The 18,116-nt window shown below is 44.6% G+C and overlaps 1 long non-coding RNA gene across 2 annotated transcripts; it reads left to right on the plus strand.

The window, feature by feature from the left end:
• The first annotated feature begins 373 nt into the window (after window positions 1-373).
• Window positions 374-18,108, plus strand: LOC102556461 (uncharacterized). Of its 2 annotated transcripts, none has more exons than XR_015620897.1 (3): window positions 374-454; window positions 14,060-14,210; window positions 17,225-18,108. It is a non-coding gene; the product is annotated as an uncharacterized LOC102556461 (long non-coding RNA). The 2 variants fall into 2 exon arrangements; XR_015620898.1 differs by lacking the exon at window positions 374-454 and adding an exon at window positions 8,717-8,850.
• The last annotated feature ends 8 nt before the right edge of the window (window positions 18,109-18,116 follow it).

The raw sequence follows: 18,116 nt of genomic DNA on the forward strand, positions 1-18,116 counted from the left end.
CGGCAGAACCCGATGGAAATGGATCCTAGGCACCCAACGGAGCTTGCAGCCGAGTGCGGCGCCCGCCTTCTCTTTATAGAGACAGGGCGGAGCGCGGCGGGGCGGGGCGGACGGGCACGCGCGGCGGGGACGAGCTCCCTCGCCTCCCGCGCCCGCCAAGGCGCCCCGGCAGGCCGCGCCCAGACCACGCCCCCAAAAGGTGGGGCGGTTTCCAAGGGGCGGGGCCAGAACAGGCCACTTGAGCAGCTCAGGGACTGTCCTAGTGCTGGCCTCGCTCCTGGCTGCCGTGCTCTAAGCCGCGGAACCAGAACCTTGGTTTCCAGGGGCGGAGCTAGCGCAGGCGCCTGAAGCAGCTTCGGGCTCTTCAGGCTCCAGACGCTGTCCTGCTCTCACCCCTTGGAAACCGTGTGTCCAGCTGCCCCAAGGACACTTTCACTGCGCACGGTGCCCGGAGGTAGATCGCGGCTCCCTTTCACACAGTAGAGCCCCTCTGGAATCACGTTGACCATGCCCCAAACAAATCTAAGTCAGATACTTCCAGACTGGGGCTGGGGACAACCCTAGGACTGCCCAGGCAGAGGTGTATCTTTCGACTAGGGCGGCCATGCTGCGGTTTGCCTCAAAGTGCTGAGTAACGATGACCAGGAAGTATCTCAGTGAGCGCCCTCGCTAACTTTCTGGGTAGTTCTTTGCCACTTCTTTCGCCTCTCCTTCATATTTCTTAACTTTAACAAGTGAACCTGCTACCGGAGAGGCACAGAGCCGTTTAGAGCCCCTGTTTTGTGCCCCATGCATATGCAGGCATGATAGAGATCGGATCGTCCAGCTCCCAGCGTTGTCTTGAAGGATTTAAAGAGCTTGAAAATGGACCAGGACAGCGCTTGGCCCATAAGGAAGCACTCAATAAATTATTGTAATTATAGTCATCGTGAGCGCTAATTAAGCTTGCGTGGTGCTGTGTGGGGCCTTGCTGAATTTGCCTGCCTTGTATTTACAATGACAGTATATAAGCATTGAGAATTTTCTGCCTGGGAGACCCCAGGAAGCGTGTTTGTCAATGATTACTGGGGTGGTGTGCAGGAGGACGGGGCAGCGTGGTGGAAGCTAAGACACGGTTAAGGTGTCTTTGTGCAGCCTGGAGTGCCCCTCTGCTGAAGAAGCTGAGGTGGAGACTGGCCAGAGCCAGCATGCTGGGAGGAACTTGCCTAGCCTGAGTTTGTGGAGCAGAGCTAACCTAGCTAAATCTGCATCCGGAGATGAGGTACTGGAGATGCTGAAATTGTTTTCCAGCCACCCTACCCTACCCACTGGCTTCCTTGGTTCAAAACAAGAAAGCCAGAACCTTTGAACCAGTTGTGGGATGTTTTTAAAGGGCTTAGGAACGTGAGTAATGAATGAGTGAGGATGTTGACAGGAAGGAGCATTGTGAACATAGCCCTAGACGGAGGGTGGATGCTGCCCTGAGGGTGCTTAGCCTTCCCTAAGAGGGCAACTGAGACAGACAGGACCCCCAGGCAGAGGAGCAGAGTCTATTAACTTTCTTTGCAGCTACTGGTCTTTTCTGTCCAGCTACTTTTCAGATTCCTGGCTTTTTGGTAGTTGGTAATCTGTCTAGCAAGGACACCGAACACTGACCTGTAGGACTTGGAAGGGTCCCTCCCTCAGCTGACACATCTCCACAGACCTTCAGATGCCCATTGATTCTGTTTAGGGAAGTCCTGACTCCCCTGGCACCTGTACGGTGCTAACACACATGGGGTAAACGTGGAGGACATTGCAAATACGAGAATGAGGAACTGGGAGATCAGAGTGTGTGTTAAGATTCACCACTCTGCTATCTCTCCTGTCTGCACCCCCACTCAAGTAGCTGTGCTATTCTAGGGCAGTTTATTTAGCTTTTCGGTGCCCCAGTTTCCCCTGTGGAATGAGGATAATACCACCTTTCGCTGAAGGTTCGAGCTACAATACTGTTTGTATAACGAGCTGAGATACGTGCTTGCCGCTTAGCACCATGGGAACTGATGGCAGGCTGTTATACTGAATGACATCTGTCTGAGATAAGGGTAGAGGGCTGGGGTGGATGGATGGGGAAACTGTAAAACAGGTGTTAGTCCTGAGTAATCAGGAAGTTTGTAAAAAAAAGAAAAAAAAAAAGAAAAAAGAAAACAAAACCAAACTAAAAACCACAGGTGCTGTAACATGAATCTCAGAGGAAAGGGGCTGTTTTTTTTCCTAAGGAGTGGGAAAACAGTGAGCTGGACCTGTCCTTCAGTAAGATCCCTGTGTACAGGGGCATGGAAAATGGTCCTTAAATTTAGTTGTTAGGAAGTGATAATTCTGTTTGGACAGTGACGTCAGAAGAATTTCATGAGTCCAGGAATGGAGGATTCATTTGTTCAGAGCAGTGTGGGGCAAGAGGGAAGGAGGATGGAAAGACTTTCCTTGGAGGAATTGGCTCCATGGACTGAGCAGTATTCCTCTTTGCAAGGAGATCTAGCGCAAACTGACTTAAATCCAAGTAGGAATGCATTGCCCAGTCTTAAAGCTGTCTGTTCCAGAAGTGCCATCTCAATTGTGTCTGGTGGGATGTCTCCCTCACCAAAAGGTAGTCCAGGCTTGGATTTCTCTAGCCCAGTTTCTCTGCAGGAAATAGGCTTGCTCCAGATTGCACCTGTTGGGAAATATGGCGGCCTTATGGGTTTGCTTCTATATGCCTCTGTAAATGTGACTCCTTGCCATATTCTGGGAACTTCCTGGCTATACTCTATCATCCTGGCCAGTATTTAATTAAAGCTTGCTTCAAATTTGGTTCAAAAATTATGAAACTGGTCTTTCTCTCGTGATTCTCATGTTTGACGGCATAGCGAGGAAGCTAGGTGAGTCCTCAGCCACTCTGAGGGAGAAGCATGGCCTGTCAAGACAGGGCCTTGGAATCTGCGTTTGACCAAACAGCCCATCGAGTTCATTACAGTTGGATCAACCCTGACCTTGAGGTTTTCAGGAAGAGTCCAGCATACAAGAAATTTAAAAACTTGTTCAGCAGGACAGTTGGGTAGAAGGCAAATGTGAAATGACATGAACTGAATCCGAAAGTAACACTGAATGGGGTACAAGGAAAAGGAACAGGCATGTGAAGACAATTGCTGCCACCAGAAGGAGCTGGGTGTGCCTCGCTGTTCCTGTTAGTGACCCTGAGGCTGCAGATATTATCCTTCCTGCTTAACAGGGTGGGGGTTAAAGTTCAAGGATGTGATTCATAGGCTCTGTTCGAGAAGGACACCAGCACCACTGTCGAGCCCATTCCTGGATCCTTCACACTTCTCAGATCACCAGTAAAAACAGAAAACAAACCTGATATGCTAGGTTATAACTCCATTGTCGGTACTTTAAATGTTAACTCTTTAGATGTTAAAACTAATTTGCACATAAGGGGGCATACTTGCAGGGCTAAGTGTTTTCTTTCTTTCTTTTTTTCCTCTTTCTTTTTCTTGAGACATAGTCTTACTATGCAGCCCTGGTTAGCTATGTAGACCAGGCTGGCCTCAAATTTACAGAGATCTGCCTACTTCTGCCTCCTGAGTACTGGGATTAAAGGCTCATGCCAATATTCCCAGTAACATTATGTATTTTAAGGTGAAAACTGCATGAACTTGGACCATCACAGAAATGTGCGCACACACACACACACACACACACACACACACACACACACACACAGAGAGAGAGAGAGAGAGAGAGAGAGAGAGAGAGAGAGAGAGGGAGAGAGAGAGAGAGAGAACACTTTCTGTCTAACAGAGAGTTGTGAAGAATATATGTTCCACTGGGAAATTGTCATATCAAGAAAATGAAACTAATAACTGTTGGTCCTTGTCTACGAACAAGTGACAAGGCAAATCACAGACTAGGAAAGACTGCTTAATGCATGCATCTAACAAGACTTTAATGCAGAATATATAATGACCTCATAACTCACTAAGACAAGCAGCATGTAAAAGCTTGACACACATTTTTGGTGTGTGTCGGGGGGGATGTATGTATGTGTATGTGTGTATGTGTGAGTATGTGTCTCTGTGAGTGTGTGTGTAGAATATGTGTGTGTGTATGTGTATGTGTGCATGTGTATGTATCTCTGTGTGTGTATGTATGTGTGCATGTGTGAGTACGTGTTCTGTGAGTGTGTGTGTGTAGAGTATGTGTGAGTGTGTGTATGTATGTGTGCATGTGTATGTGTCTCTGTGTGTGTGTGTAAAGTATGTGTATGTGTGCCTGTGTGAGTACGTGTTCTCTGTGTGTGTGTGTGTAGAGTATGTGTGAGTGTGTATGTATAACTAATATGCATAAGGTCAGAAAACTGCTCAACATCACTAGCCATCAAGTGATTTCAAATTAAATCTGTATTGAGATTTAATATGCATTTAGTAGGCTAGGTTAAATTTTAGATAGAAAGAGAGAGAAAAAACCCCCACTATAATTGCAGACTAGCTGGAAATCACACAATCCTGATAGGAATGCGAAATTTCATAACTATGTTGGGAAACAGTTTTCCACATACATTTGTTTTTGTTTTCAAATGAAGCAACACACACATTTGCCATGTAACATGGTAATCCTAATTCTAGGTTTTACCTCAAAGAACTTGGAATGCAGCCACACACACAACTGCCTATGAATATTCCTACTACCTTGCTCATCAGAGTCCCAAACGACTCAATGTCCATCATGAGATGAAACAGTAATAAAGCTGATGTGCCCATAGGGTTGAGTACCTAACAACAAAAAGGAGGGAGTTGTTGCTTACGAACACAAGCAGAGATGATGTGGAGTGGAAGATACGGGAAGCTTTTAATAGCTGTGTATAGGGAGTGGTAGAGCAGGCCAGTCCATAGTGGTAACGCGCATCTCTGCTGTTCGGGTTGGGAGCCACAGAGGGGAACACAAAACAGCTGTTTCTCTGTTCTGAAGCAAGAAGATCAGAGGTTCAAGGTTATCCTCCAGGACCTACTGAGTTAGAGACTAACCTTACCTCCACGAGACCCTGTGGTAAAGAAGCAAACAACATCAACAACAACAACAACAACAACAATGACAACAGGACCATGCCACGGGTCAGGGAACTAGCTCTGTAGTAGAGCACTTGACCAGGATGGGAGTCAGAGCTCCGTCCTTGATGCCCCAAAACAAAGCAAAACCCTAAGTGGTTAGAAACAGAAAAGAAAAAGGTTTAGTTGAATGAAAGTATTCTAACTCAACCAGCAATAGGAAATACAATAAAACTTAAATTATGTTAATATCACCCACCAATTTGTCTTTCCTCATGGTTTCCTTTCTGTGCTGACCAAACTGAGTATAAAAGACACCAACGGACATGCTAATGTGGAAGGGAAAAGCCCACGATGCCTCCTCAGACCTAGACTACTACAGAAGGCATGCCGAGAGTGGGAGAAATAGTCTTCTCCAGAAAAGAGCCTCGTGTTGGTTATCTAATACCAAATGGTCAGCTCTGAAAGCATAAATGTCCAAGTAAAGTTATACAGACTGAGCAGTTTGTGTTTGTGTGTTTAGGAATACACACACACACACACACAGAGACACACAGACATACATACATACAGACAAACACACACACAGATACACTCACAGACAGATAGACACAGATACACGCACAGACAGACACAGAGACACACAGACAGACACACACATAGACACACACACAGACACACACACACAGAGACACACAGACATACATACATACAGACACACACACAGACACACTCACAGACAGACACAGACACACGCACAGACAGACACAGAGACACACAGACAGACATACATACATAGACACACAGACACAGAGACATACACACGCAGAGACACACAGACACACAGACATACATACAGACACACACAGACACACAGACATACATACAGACACACACAGACACACAGACATACATACAGACAGACACAGACACAGACACACACACACACACACACACACACACACACACACACACACACACAGCAATTAAAGAAAATAAGCCATCAATTTAAAACAGTGCAGGGGGTCTGGGTTCGGTCCCCAGCTCCGAAAAAAAGAACCAAAAAAAAAAAAAAAAAAAAAAAAAACAGTGCAGGGGGACACATGGAGGAACTGGAGAGAGAAAAGGGAAGAGGACAATGATGTAATCATAATCTCAAGGATAGAAGAGATTATGATAAAATGGCTGTAGTCAAACAATAGATAACACACACTTTTTAAAGATTTATTTATTTATTATATATAAGTACACTGTAGCTGTTCAGACACACCAGAAGAGGGCATCAGATCTCATTACAGATGGTTGTAAGCCACTATGTGGTTGCTGGGATTTGAACTCAGGACCTCTGGGAGAGCAGTCAGTACTCTTAACCACTGAGCCATCTCTCCAGCCCCTGATAACACACGCTTTAAAGACGTGTTTAAAGTAAGATAAAAATGCCAACAACTTTCTATCCAGGTTCAGCCCTGATTTATTTGGTTTTAATTTTGATTTAAAAGAATTAGCTTTACATTAAAAACTATAAGAACTCTTTTGGTTTGTTTAAAAGTTTTTTTTTTTTTGGTGTGTGTGTGTGTGTGTGTGTGTGTGTGTGTGTGTGTGTGTGTACACCTGTGTGCATGCATAGGCCAGAGGTCAACCTCAGACATTCCTCAGAAGCTGTCTACCACATATGTTGAGACAAGGTCTCTCACTGGCCAAGACTTTGCTAGTGGTTACATTAGCTGGACAGCAAGCCTCAGGGGTCTTCCTGTCTCTACCTGTCTCTGCCTTCCCTGGCCCTAGTAATACATGCACAAGCACCATGCTTGGCTTTTCCATGTGGGCCCCAGGGTTCCAGTTCAGGTCCTCATGCCGTGATGGCGAGCGCTTTACCAATGTACAGCTGAGCTCTTGTGTTTGGAATTCTTAACTGCTATAGGAATCGTTGCTTCATGTTCTATTCCAGAGCAATGGGCAAAGCTCTGGCTATCAGGGGAGAGCTGGAGAGTCTGCAGAGGCCAAGTCTTCTTAAAAAACACCACCTTCAACTTCACCAACTACCGAAAATATTGGGCAAGAAGCTTCCGGATGCTAGGCATAGTTCTATGCCTGTACTTCTAACATTTTGAAGCGGTCGCAGGAGGATCGTGAGTGTAAAGTCATCCTAGACTATATGGTGAGAACTCCGATTCAAAAGGCCAAAATAGGTGACAGTCCCAAATCCCCACCAGTCTTTGGCATCCACACCAAGGTAGGGATTTCATGATGCAATCTGCCTCCTTCATTATCTAGGGAGAGCAGATGGGACAGCATTTGCAGTCCACAGCCATTCAGAAAACTAAGCTGCCTCATTACACTGCCGTGGCAACGGGCGAATTAGCACTGGCCTTCCGTTCGACATGGAGATAGATCATGCTTGGGAAATAAGACAGTTAATAACAATATAGTCTAATGTAGAAGTGAACAATATTAGTAAATGTTGATAATGACTTTATAATTCAGCATTCTTACATTTAACAATAGTAAGATTATTTCATAGGAGAGGAATTTGGTTTTATTTATCAGAACAGATCAGAGGACAGGAAAAATCCTACCAGCAGAGGGCTTTGTCTATGTCAGAATTGGGTAATATTTAATGTTATTTTATTTGTTACTATTATTGTATGTGTGTGGCCTTGTGTACACGTGTGTGCACATGTGCCTGTGTGAGTGTGCACATGGAGGTCAGAGGATAACTTTTGGGAGATAGTTCTGTCCTTTCACCACTGAGTTTGTGACCTGGATTCAAGTTCTTAGGCTTGTGTAGCATTTTTACCTTCTTAACCCTCCTGTTAGCTCTGTAATCAATCCTGAAGTCACATACAATTCCAGAGTTGCTTTTATTTTAAGTGGAGCTCGGTTGAGGCCGAGATTTTCCTTCCACCAGGGACCAGACAGAAACTCTCAGAAACCCTATTGTCAGACCTAGACTTTGGGAGGTGGTACCGCTTGCTTTTCTGTGCTTGCTCTGTGACAGACTCCTTGCTGGAGGACACGCTCAGGTCTTTCGAGTGGGTGCTGAGCTCTTCATGATCAAAGGTCCCAACTGTGAGTGACAGCAGCTTACATTGCGTGGTGTGTTCTCCCAGAATTCCTTAGAAGTAGGCTTGGAAACGGTCCTAGTTTGGGAGCAAAGAGCACGTATACTGAATTTATTTATTAGTTACCTGAAACAAAATAATCCAAGCTTCCTGTACTTTGTGAACTCCATGCCTGGGTGTCCTGTCGCTATCAGCACTACTGCTCCTGGAGACTAGCCAGTCCTTGCCACTCAGGTGTTTCCTAGTTCTCTAGAAAAATAGATTCCCAACTACCGACAATTAACACAGGAGCATGAGATGAGAGCTGTCTCTGTCCAAAGCCGTTGCCTCAGGTATGGTGGAGACAAGAAGGCTCCTGGTAGTAGCTTCAGCATAGCTGGAGGGTAATAGCTGTTGTCTTCCATCAAGAGTTTAAGGTTCTCAAACACGGAATTATGGGGTTCAGGTACCTGCGGCGGCAGCAGCAGCGGCGGCAGGGCACCAGGGCTTATCCCACTGTCTCCTCGGCATCTGTCACTTATCTTTGGTGTTGTGTGGAGGCTGGTGAGTTGGGGAACCGGTGTGGTTTACATATCTCCTTACTGGCGACTGTACAGATTCCAGTGAGGTTAGTTCAGGATTAAGCACGTGACTCCGTCTGGGCCAATGAGATGAGAGGAACGTTTGCTTCAAGGGTCTGGAAAAATTTACGCTATCCCTGAGACCTACCTAAAACAGCGACCTTGGGAAGCAACGAGATGGCTCAGCAGGTAAGGGCTCAGTGCTCTCAATCCTGATTACTGAGTTGAATCCCTGGGAAACCACATGGTGGAGAGAACCAATTCCTGCAAGTCTTTTGTCTTCTACCCTTGCACCACGGCATGACTGTACACACACACACACACACACACACACACACACACACTTCCTGCTCTTCCAGAGAACCCAAGTTGGGGTTCCTATACCCACACTTTGTGTCTCACAATTGTCCGTAACTCTAGCTCCACCTTTTTAGGCCTCTATAGGAGTCTTTGTCCATATGGCATGTACAGATACAGACACGAATACATAAATAAAAATAAATCTAAAATATAAATCAATAAATTAAAAAAACTGATCTTGGGGTGGGAGTGTAGCTTGGTGGTAGGGTACTTGTTTAGCGTTGTCAAGGGTCTGTGTTTGACACCTAGCACATGCACACACACACACACACACACACACACATGTGCGTACACACATGAGCACACACACACACACACACCTCCAGATTTCTTTGTGTATACTGGTGAACTCCAGGAGATCCTTCAGACATCTTGCTTCCAGCCTCAGATAAACACAGAAAGCAAGGGTAGAAGACACCTTGGATGTCACTGAAGATGGAGCTGGACCACTGACGAGGTTCTCAGAAGCCCGTCTTATGCCTAGACTCAGATTTGTGATTGGCTTCTACAGGTTCAAGCTGGGTGTTCTGATAGTGACAGCCAAAACCAGCCCAGCTGGGAGAAGGGCTCATGAGTATGTTAAACCTCTTTATATACCCATCATTTTTTTTTTGAAATCAGAAAGTTTAGCATAAAGTGTGTCAGTTGAACTAGAAATTACCGTGATTATAAAATTATGAGGTGAAGATTATTGTTTAAATGAATGCAACACAAACAAGCAGCGAGCTGTTTCATTAGGCCAGAGGAAGAGAAGGTTTATGATTACTTCCAGAGTCTTGTTCTTTTTGTATGGATGCCGGGTGGATGAAACAGTTACTGAGGATGTAAGTATTCTCTGAGGGGAGAAGGATATTTACATTTCTGGGCAGGCTTGCAGCATGAACATAAGCAATATTTTAGAAAACATTTCTTCATGTGGTAGACAGCTGCTGCATTAGCCTGCCTGGGAGCCTGTTTTTTTTGGGGGGGGGGGGAGCAGAGGTGCTGTGTGGAGCTAGCATCCTGTTTCTCTGTGTCGCCCTCCCCCTACCCTGTGCTCTGTGATCCTGTGAGAGCTGGCCACACCTGCTCCCATCGCTGACACTAAGCCCCCAAGGTGGGAATGTGTCTTGAAGCTACTCCAGCTCTCACAAGACCTCAGCTCTCTTGGGGAATGATGCAAGAGAGATGCTCTTCTTGGAGTCATTCTTTTTTTTTTTTTAATTTAGAGAATACTTTATTAGTTTTTGTAATCAAACCCACGTAGATAAGACCTTACATATTTAATACAGTGTGTTACCCCTGTACAAATGGAAAAAACTTAAGTTCAACATTTCTAGACCAATATGGCTGTTAATTTCTGTACAGTGCCAACTCAACACAGTAAACGGGGATACTTTTTTCCAAAGTTGACAGCACAGCTAAAGTTTCAAAAAATTCAAATTATATATCTGTATATATATATTTATATTTATATTTATATTTATATTTATATAAAAAGACCAATAATAGCAGTGTGTTATGCATCAACAGCAGCAACAGCTTTTCCAGGTTCTGCAGTCATCTGAACAAAACTGTAGAGACATCCAGCACACTCGATTAAAAAAAAAAAAAGTAAAAAAACAAAACCCGAGAAAACAGCACAGTTCTGTTACTCTTGTGGTACCTGGCACCATTTTTTTTTAAATTAGCTTCTCAATCATCATCTGGAAAGAAAACATTCTGAGCAACATCATTAAAAACAGCTCTGTCACTACTACTAGCACGGTCACTACTACGTATCATAAAGCAGGTACAAGCTATTTTACATCCACAGAGGTATGATACAGTACTGTCCTACATCTATAATACTAGAGGATACAATTTAAAAGGCATTATTTGAGACTTGATTCTACTTTTCCAGCAGAGGGCCCAAAGGATGGTGTGACACAGCTTTGTAAAGAAACATACTCTAGACAGGATTTCCTTTCACTAGTGGCACAGTTCTAAGGATTCATTCTCTCCATGAATGTCAGCTAAAACCGTTATTAAAAAAATGAAATATCCCTAGAACAAAACCGTATAACCACCGGATTCACATGAAGATGACCTAGTGGAGACAAGCTGGACCTCACCTTACCAACAAGCTATCAAATCTGTTATGTTTAAACAGTGAGACCTCCAAGGAAGGAGATGCCAAGTAGTGCTTCAAAGCTTCGGACCACAAACACAGCATCCTTTTCAACAGAAGCAGAAGCTCATCTGAATATGCTCAAGGATGCTGACATCAACATTTAATCATCTCCTCACTCATCCAGAAAGAAGGGGAGATCAGTTACTACTGTACTTTATTGTGTTCAACCAAATCACCATGTTACAAAAATAGCAAGCTGCCATAATAAAAAATAAGGCCCCTCTATCCAGCACCAGATAGCATCATTTTACTTTCAAGCCTAGAAATTGCACACTTGTATATAAACCAACCGAAGATGAGGATTGAGAGTTCATCTTGGTGGATTTTTCCTTTGATGAATATGAAGTGTCCTTCCTTATCTTTTTTGATGACTTTTAATTGAAAATTGATTTTATTTGATATTAGAATTGCTACTCCAGCTTGCTTCTTCTGACCATTTGCTTGGAAAGTTGTTTTCCAGCCTTTCACTCTGAGGTAGTGTCTGTCTTTGTCTCTGAGGTGTGTTTCCTGTAGGCAGCAGAATGCAGGGTCCTCATTGCGTATCCAGTTTGTTAATCTATGTCTTTTTATTGGGGAGTTGAGGCCATTGATGTTGAGAGATATTAAGGAATAGTGATTATTGCTTCCCGTTATATTCATATTTGGATGTGAGGTTATGTTTGTGTGCTTTTCTTCTCTTTGTTTTGTTGCCAAGATGATTAGTTTCTTGCTTCTTCTAGGGTATAGCTTGCCTCCTTATGTTGGGCTTTACCCTTTATTATCCTTTGTAGTGCTGGATTTGTAGAAAGATATTGTGTAAATTTGGTTTTGTCATGGAATATCTTGCTTTCTCCATCTATGGTAATTGAGAGTTTTGCAGGATACAGTAACCTGGGCTGGCATTTGTGTTCTCTTAGGGTCTGTATGACATCTGTCCAGGATCTTCTGGCCTTCATAGTTTCTGGCGAAAAGACTGGTGTGATTCTGATAGGTCTGCCTTTATATGTTACTTGACCTTTTTCCCTTACTGCTTTTAATATTCTTTCTTTATTTTGTGCATTTGGTGTTTTGACTATTATGTGACGGGAGGTGTTTCTTTTCTGGTCCAATCTATTTGGAGTTCTGTAGGCTTCTTGTATGCCTATGGGTATCTCTTTTTTTAGGTTAGGGAAGTTTTCTTCTATGATTTTGTTGAAGATATTTACTGGTCCTTTGAGCTGGGAGTCTTCACTCTCTTCTATACCTATTATCCTTAGGTTTGATCTTCTCATTGAGTCCTGGATTTCCTGTATGTTTTGGACCAGTAGCTTTTTCTGCTTTACATTATCTTTGACAGTTGAGTCAATGATTTCTATGGAATCTTCTGCTCCCGAGATTCTCTCTTCCATCTCTTGTATTCTGTTGGTGAAGCTTGTATCTACAGCTCCTTGTCTTTTCTTCTGATTTTCTATGTCCAGGGTTGTTTCCATGTGTTCTTTCTTGATTGCTTCTATTTCCATTTTTAATTCCTTCAACTGTTTGATTGTGTTTTCCTGGAATTCTTTCAGGGATTTTTGCAATTCCTCTCTGTAGGCTTCTACTTGTTCTCTAAGGGAGCTCTTTATGTCTTTCTTGAAGTCCTCCAGCATCATGATCAAATATTATTTTGAAACTAGATCTTGCTTTTCTGGTGTGTTTGGATATTCCGTGTTTGTTTTGGTGGGAGAATTGGGCTCCGATGATGCCATGTAGTCTTGGTTTCTGTTGCTTGGGTTCCTGCGCTTGCCTCTCGCCATCAGATTATCTCTAGTGTTACTTTGTTCTGCTATTTCTGACCGTGGCTAGACTGTCCTATAAGCCTGTGTGTCAGGAGTGCTGTAGACCTGTTTTCCTGTTTTCTTTCAGCCAGTTATGGGGACAGAGTGTTCTGCTTTCGGGCGTGTAGTTTTTCCTCTCTACAGGTCTTCAGCTGTTCCCGTGGGCCTGTGTCTTGAGTTCACCAGGCAGGTTTCCTGCAGGGGAAAAGTTGGTCCCACCTGTGGTTCCAAGGCTCAAGTTTGCTCGTGGGGTACTGCCTAAGTCCTCTCCGCTGTGGCAGCAACCGGGAAGATCTGCACCGCTCTTTCTGGGAGCCTCCGTGCACCAGGGTTCCAGATGGTGTTTGGTGTTTTCCTCTGGCGTCTGGACGTGCACAGAGTGCAGCCTCCCCTGGTCTCCCAGGCGTGTCTGCCTCTCTGAGGGTTCAGCTCTCCTTCCCACGGGATTTGGGTGCAGAGAACTGTTTATCCGGTCTGTTTCCTTCAGGTTCCGGCAGTGTCTCAGGCGCAGGGGTCCTGCCGCTCCTGGGCCCTCCCCCACGGGAACCCAGAGGCCCCACACAGTTGCCTCTTGGGCCAGGGATGTGGGCAGGGGTGGGCAGCGCTGGTGGTCTCCTCCGCTCTGCAGCCTCAGGAGTGCCCACCTGATCAGGCGGTGAGGTCTCTCTCCCACGGGGTTTGGGCTTGGAGTCATTCTTAAAGGGACCCTTCATGGGTCACTTGAGGGACCCAGAGATTGTCTTTCTGAAGCTTGGCTGGCGGGGGGGTGGGGTCTGCAGCGGCTTCGCTTAGGGTAGTGCTCTGTTCAGCTATTATGGTTTAGGTGGACAGGGAATGCAAGCTTGGTTCTCTGTGTAGTGTTGGGAGGAGGCATACGTGACCATAAGAGTGATATAAATTAGCTGATGGCCCTAAGCTACCATATAATCAATTAGAAAAAGTTTATTGGGAATGAAAACATGGTGTACTAAACGTTCAGTACATATATAGCATTTATTGCTTACAGGGTGTTGCTTGATTACCCCTCATTGCCATGTACTGGTGTGTCCTTCCTCTGGTTTTTGTTATGCGTCTATCTCTTTATTTATTTGTGTGTACATTTCGTCTGCAGGTATGTGTAAGCTGGTGCTGGTGGAGATCAGAAGAGGAGGCCGATTCCTCGGGAATGGCTATACATAGTTGTGAGCTACCCTGTGGGTCTTCAGCAAGAACAAGTGCTCTTAACCCCCAAGCCACCTCTCTGGTTCTCAGTCACAAGGCTGGTGAGTGACAGAGTCTTGACACAGACTGTTAGTCTCTGAAAAAGACGAAACAGGTGCAAGCAGAACTGAGTGCCAGGAACAAGGACACTGGACAAGGGTGGCCAACCCCACCCCCTGGTTCCCAGCTAACTTTTTGTTTTGTTTTTTGTTTTTGTTTTGTTTTTTATTTTTTGTTTTTTGAGTCCAATGAAAACTATTTAGAATTTCCAAAGGGAAAATGCTCATCTTACTAGCTAACAGGTATGAACTGAGCCTGAACACCTCTGTTTTCCTTTCCCGGTTGCTAAGTGATCTGTGAGCATCCTTAGACCAATAAACTATTGAAATTTATGCGGAGCATAATTAATCATATAATTCCAGCTTCTTGAACTTATTTCCATTTAAAATTGCCTCATCGTGCTGGGGGTATTTAAAAGGCCGAGAGGGAGAAGGGGACAGTAGGCAATTATAGCTGCCTTTATAGTCGCATCTTCTGCGAATCATGTCTTCCACAGTGTGATGTCTCTCACCCATTATAATCAACTCTATTAAATACATTTGGTCATTCGGCTCCAGGTATTGAGCTCCCAGTTGGTGTCAAGCAGTGTTCTGGGCTCTGGGGACATTCTTGTCCCCAGGGAGATAAAGCCCTTTGCCTTCAGGATGCCGATATTGTAGTTCATTAGGGTACGGCAGTTGTGCCTTAGTTTGGTCAGGTGGTTAATATTTTATGGTATACAATATGTGTTATGATCAAGAACACCATCGATTCCATGAAATACAGATATGGCACTGCATAGATAAGAAAATGGAGGCACAGCAGTATGGAATAACTTGCCCCAAATCCCACAGCCAGAAACAACAAGGCTTACTCATGAAAGGCACGGCTCCAGAGTGACACTCATTCACTCTCTCATATTTTATCCCCTCCCTCTTTAGATGTGGCGACTTGAAGGAGATCATCATAGCTTCTGTCACCACTGCACAGTTGGCAAGGCCTGGTAGTCTCCAGATTCCTGACTGCTTCCCTCACTCTAGAGAGTGGCTTTGTCTGAGGACTGTTTAGACTCTCCTGGGAAGATGTCTATAGACACTCCCCAAAGAGAAGGACACTGTGGTCAGACACTGCCTGCCCAAGGTGACAATATCTTCTTGGAGACAAAGATCTGTTTTTACATGTCCCAGATTTCAGAGGAACAACCTGTTCACTCCATATACGCTAAAGTACTTGTTCTCACAACAAAATGTGATATGTCATATTCCAGAAAGCTGAGGATGACCCAATCCTATCTTCTCTGAGGTTGAGATGTGTCTTATAAACCTGCTCTTTTATAATTGCTGTGAGCCTGGAAGTGTTGGTGCTTGTGTGGCTGCCTGATGACATTGTACTTGATCATAGCTGTTTGCGTATATCCGTACCCTGCTCCCCGTGCTGGAGGAACCCCGGGACCTCACGTATGTTAGGCAGGTGCTGTACCACTGAGCCGCCTTCCCGCTCCTGCTCATATTTCAGTTGAATTACAAACATGTTGGCACTGCATTGCTGACTTGTTTGTTGATTATGATGTTTTTCTGATACTTGTCTATTGACATCTGCTGCTAAGACCATTTTTCAGAATGAAATGCCAGTGTCATATGCCGTGTGTGTGCGTCTGTGTGTGTGTGTGTGTGTGTGTGTGTGTGTGTGTGTGTGTGTGTGTGAGACAGAGGGGGGGAGAGGGAGAGTGAGGAGGTAGCTAGGAGTACAATCACATACAGCACTGTGGTCATGCTAAAAACTGTTGCCTTCATCCTGAAGAATGATGTGTCCCTGAAGTTTAATTACCCTTTCTATTGCCCCTGTCTGAAATTGTCCCCAAAGGCTAATTCATACTCTATGGTCAGCAATCATTTTTGTGGAAAGACTCCGATAGGCATTTATTTATAAGGTACAGTTAGCTCCCCATATTACTACCATGTCTATCTTGAAATAACAACAAAATTTTCCCCCAGGTTAGATACCTTAAAACTCCATTCAGACCCGAGTCTCAGGTTTGTAAACTACTATGCACAAAGGCATATCTAGAACAAGCCTACTTCCCTAAGCACTTTATGCAGTTGAGGCTGGTTGCGAACTCAGGATCTCTCTTGGTGCATGCAAAGTAGCAAGATAGTCTCTGTATTTACAAGTTCAAAGGCGTTCATTTCCTTATATCTTACTCTCCTAAGATAGGATTTCTCTACTGAGAGGCCTGGCAGCCTTTCTTTGGCAGCATCTTTCTCGTTAATATGTGTGGACGACTTTAGAGCTGGTCGTGTTCTAAATACAGTGATTGTAGAATAAACAGGAGCCACAGTTTTAGAAGGTGAGGCTAAGATACATACATATGTGTGTGTGTGTGTGTGTGTGTGTGTGTGTGTACATATAAGATATATATGTATATACATATCTTATTTGTTTATATATATTGAGTTTCTACGACAATAATGAGATGCCCAAGGCTAGGTACTTTATTAAGAAGAGAGGTTTACTTAGCTCACAGTTCAGCAGCTTCTGCTGGGTTCTGGTGAAGGCTTCATGATGAATTTCCTCACAATGGCAAGAACACGTGCAGAGGGAGAGACCTCATGGCGAGATAGGAGACCAACTTGGAGGAAACGAGGTTCAGCTTCACGTTCACAGTGTCCACAAAATGCAGCTGCTTGGAGGAAACAGGGCCATTGCTTATGGGAAGCTCAGAGGAGCAACTACATCCTGATGCCGTGTGATTTGCGAGTTGAGTGTTCTCAGGCTGCCACCAATGGAGGGAAATCAGAACCTGTGAGAAGCCGCATTTACCCAGGGCCAAGAGCTATTCTGATAGGAATGTGGCAGATCTGGTTCCTAGAAGAAGCCACAGTTCTAGATTCCATTCCAGGCATGGTACAGAGGTCCACACTCTGCCCCCTGCCTGACATTTCTGGCATCTTATCCTCCCCCTTAGCACCCATTCCCTCCCCCTGCATCCTTCTTTTATCTGATTTCAAGTAACCATTTCTTTTTGTTTCCCCTCAAGGAATTTAACGTTAAAGAAAACTTGGAGATTTACTATGGCACATGGATTTGCCTTTTACAGACTCCTGGGAGAAGCAGGTGCTGACCATGAGGAAATGGATAGTCATGCCCTTGGAACTTTTGAAAACCTTTCTTCAAATGGCGTCACATGGATACAATTCTCATAAAAGCTGTATGGCCAATGGTCAAATAAGGAAACAATAGAAACATGCTGGGAAGGTCCAACTTTGCTCACCCTGCTGACAGACCCACCTGTGCAGCACTCTTGGAAATGCTTTATCCTCTGATTTTAGAACTAACTTCTTTTCTTTCTTTCTTTCTTCCTTCCTTCCTTCCTTCCTTCCTTCCTTCCTTCCTTCCTCCCTCCCTCCCTCCCTCCCTCCCTCCCTCCCTCCCTCCCTTCCTTCCTTCCTTCCTTCCTTCCTTCTTCTCTTCCTCTTCCTCTTCCTCCTCTTCTTCCTCCTCCCCCACTCCTCCTTCTCCCCTTTCTTCTTGTTAACCTTTATTTACTTGTGGTGGTGATGGTGTGTTTATGTGTATCACAGGACAACTCGTGAGAGTCAGTTCTCTTCTACCAGTTGAGTTTGAGTTGAACTTGGTGGCGAGTGCCTTTATCTGATGAACCATCTCACAAGCTCTATTTGGGAACTTTTTTAGCAAAAAGACAGGACCTAGGTGGATGACCTTCTCAGCCCTGCCAATGATCTAGACCAGGAGGCAGTAATTATAGTATTTGTATTTTCCCCACTGCACTAAGAACAATGAATATGTCCAACAATCACCAAAGTCGGTCTGGCCCCTTTCAGTTGCTGACTTTGTAAAGGAAGATGGAGTGGCATTGCTAGTTAATAAAATAAATCTCAATCTTTGTATTCTTCATACCCAGATGAGCT

Source organism: Rattus norvegicus, chromosome 5 (genome assembly GCF_021556685.1).
Source record: "Rattus norvegicus strain SHRSP/BbbUtx chromosome 5, alternate assembly SHRSP_T2T, whole genome shotgun sequence".
Lineage (NCBI taxonomy): Eukaryota > Metazoa > Chordata > Mammalia > Rodentia > Muridae > Rattus > Rattus norvegicus.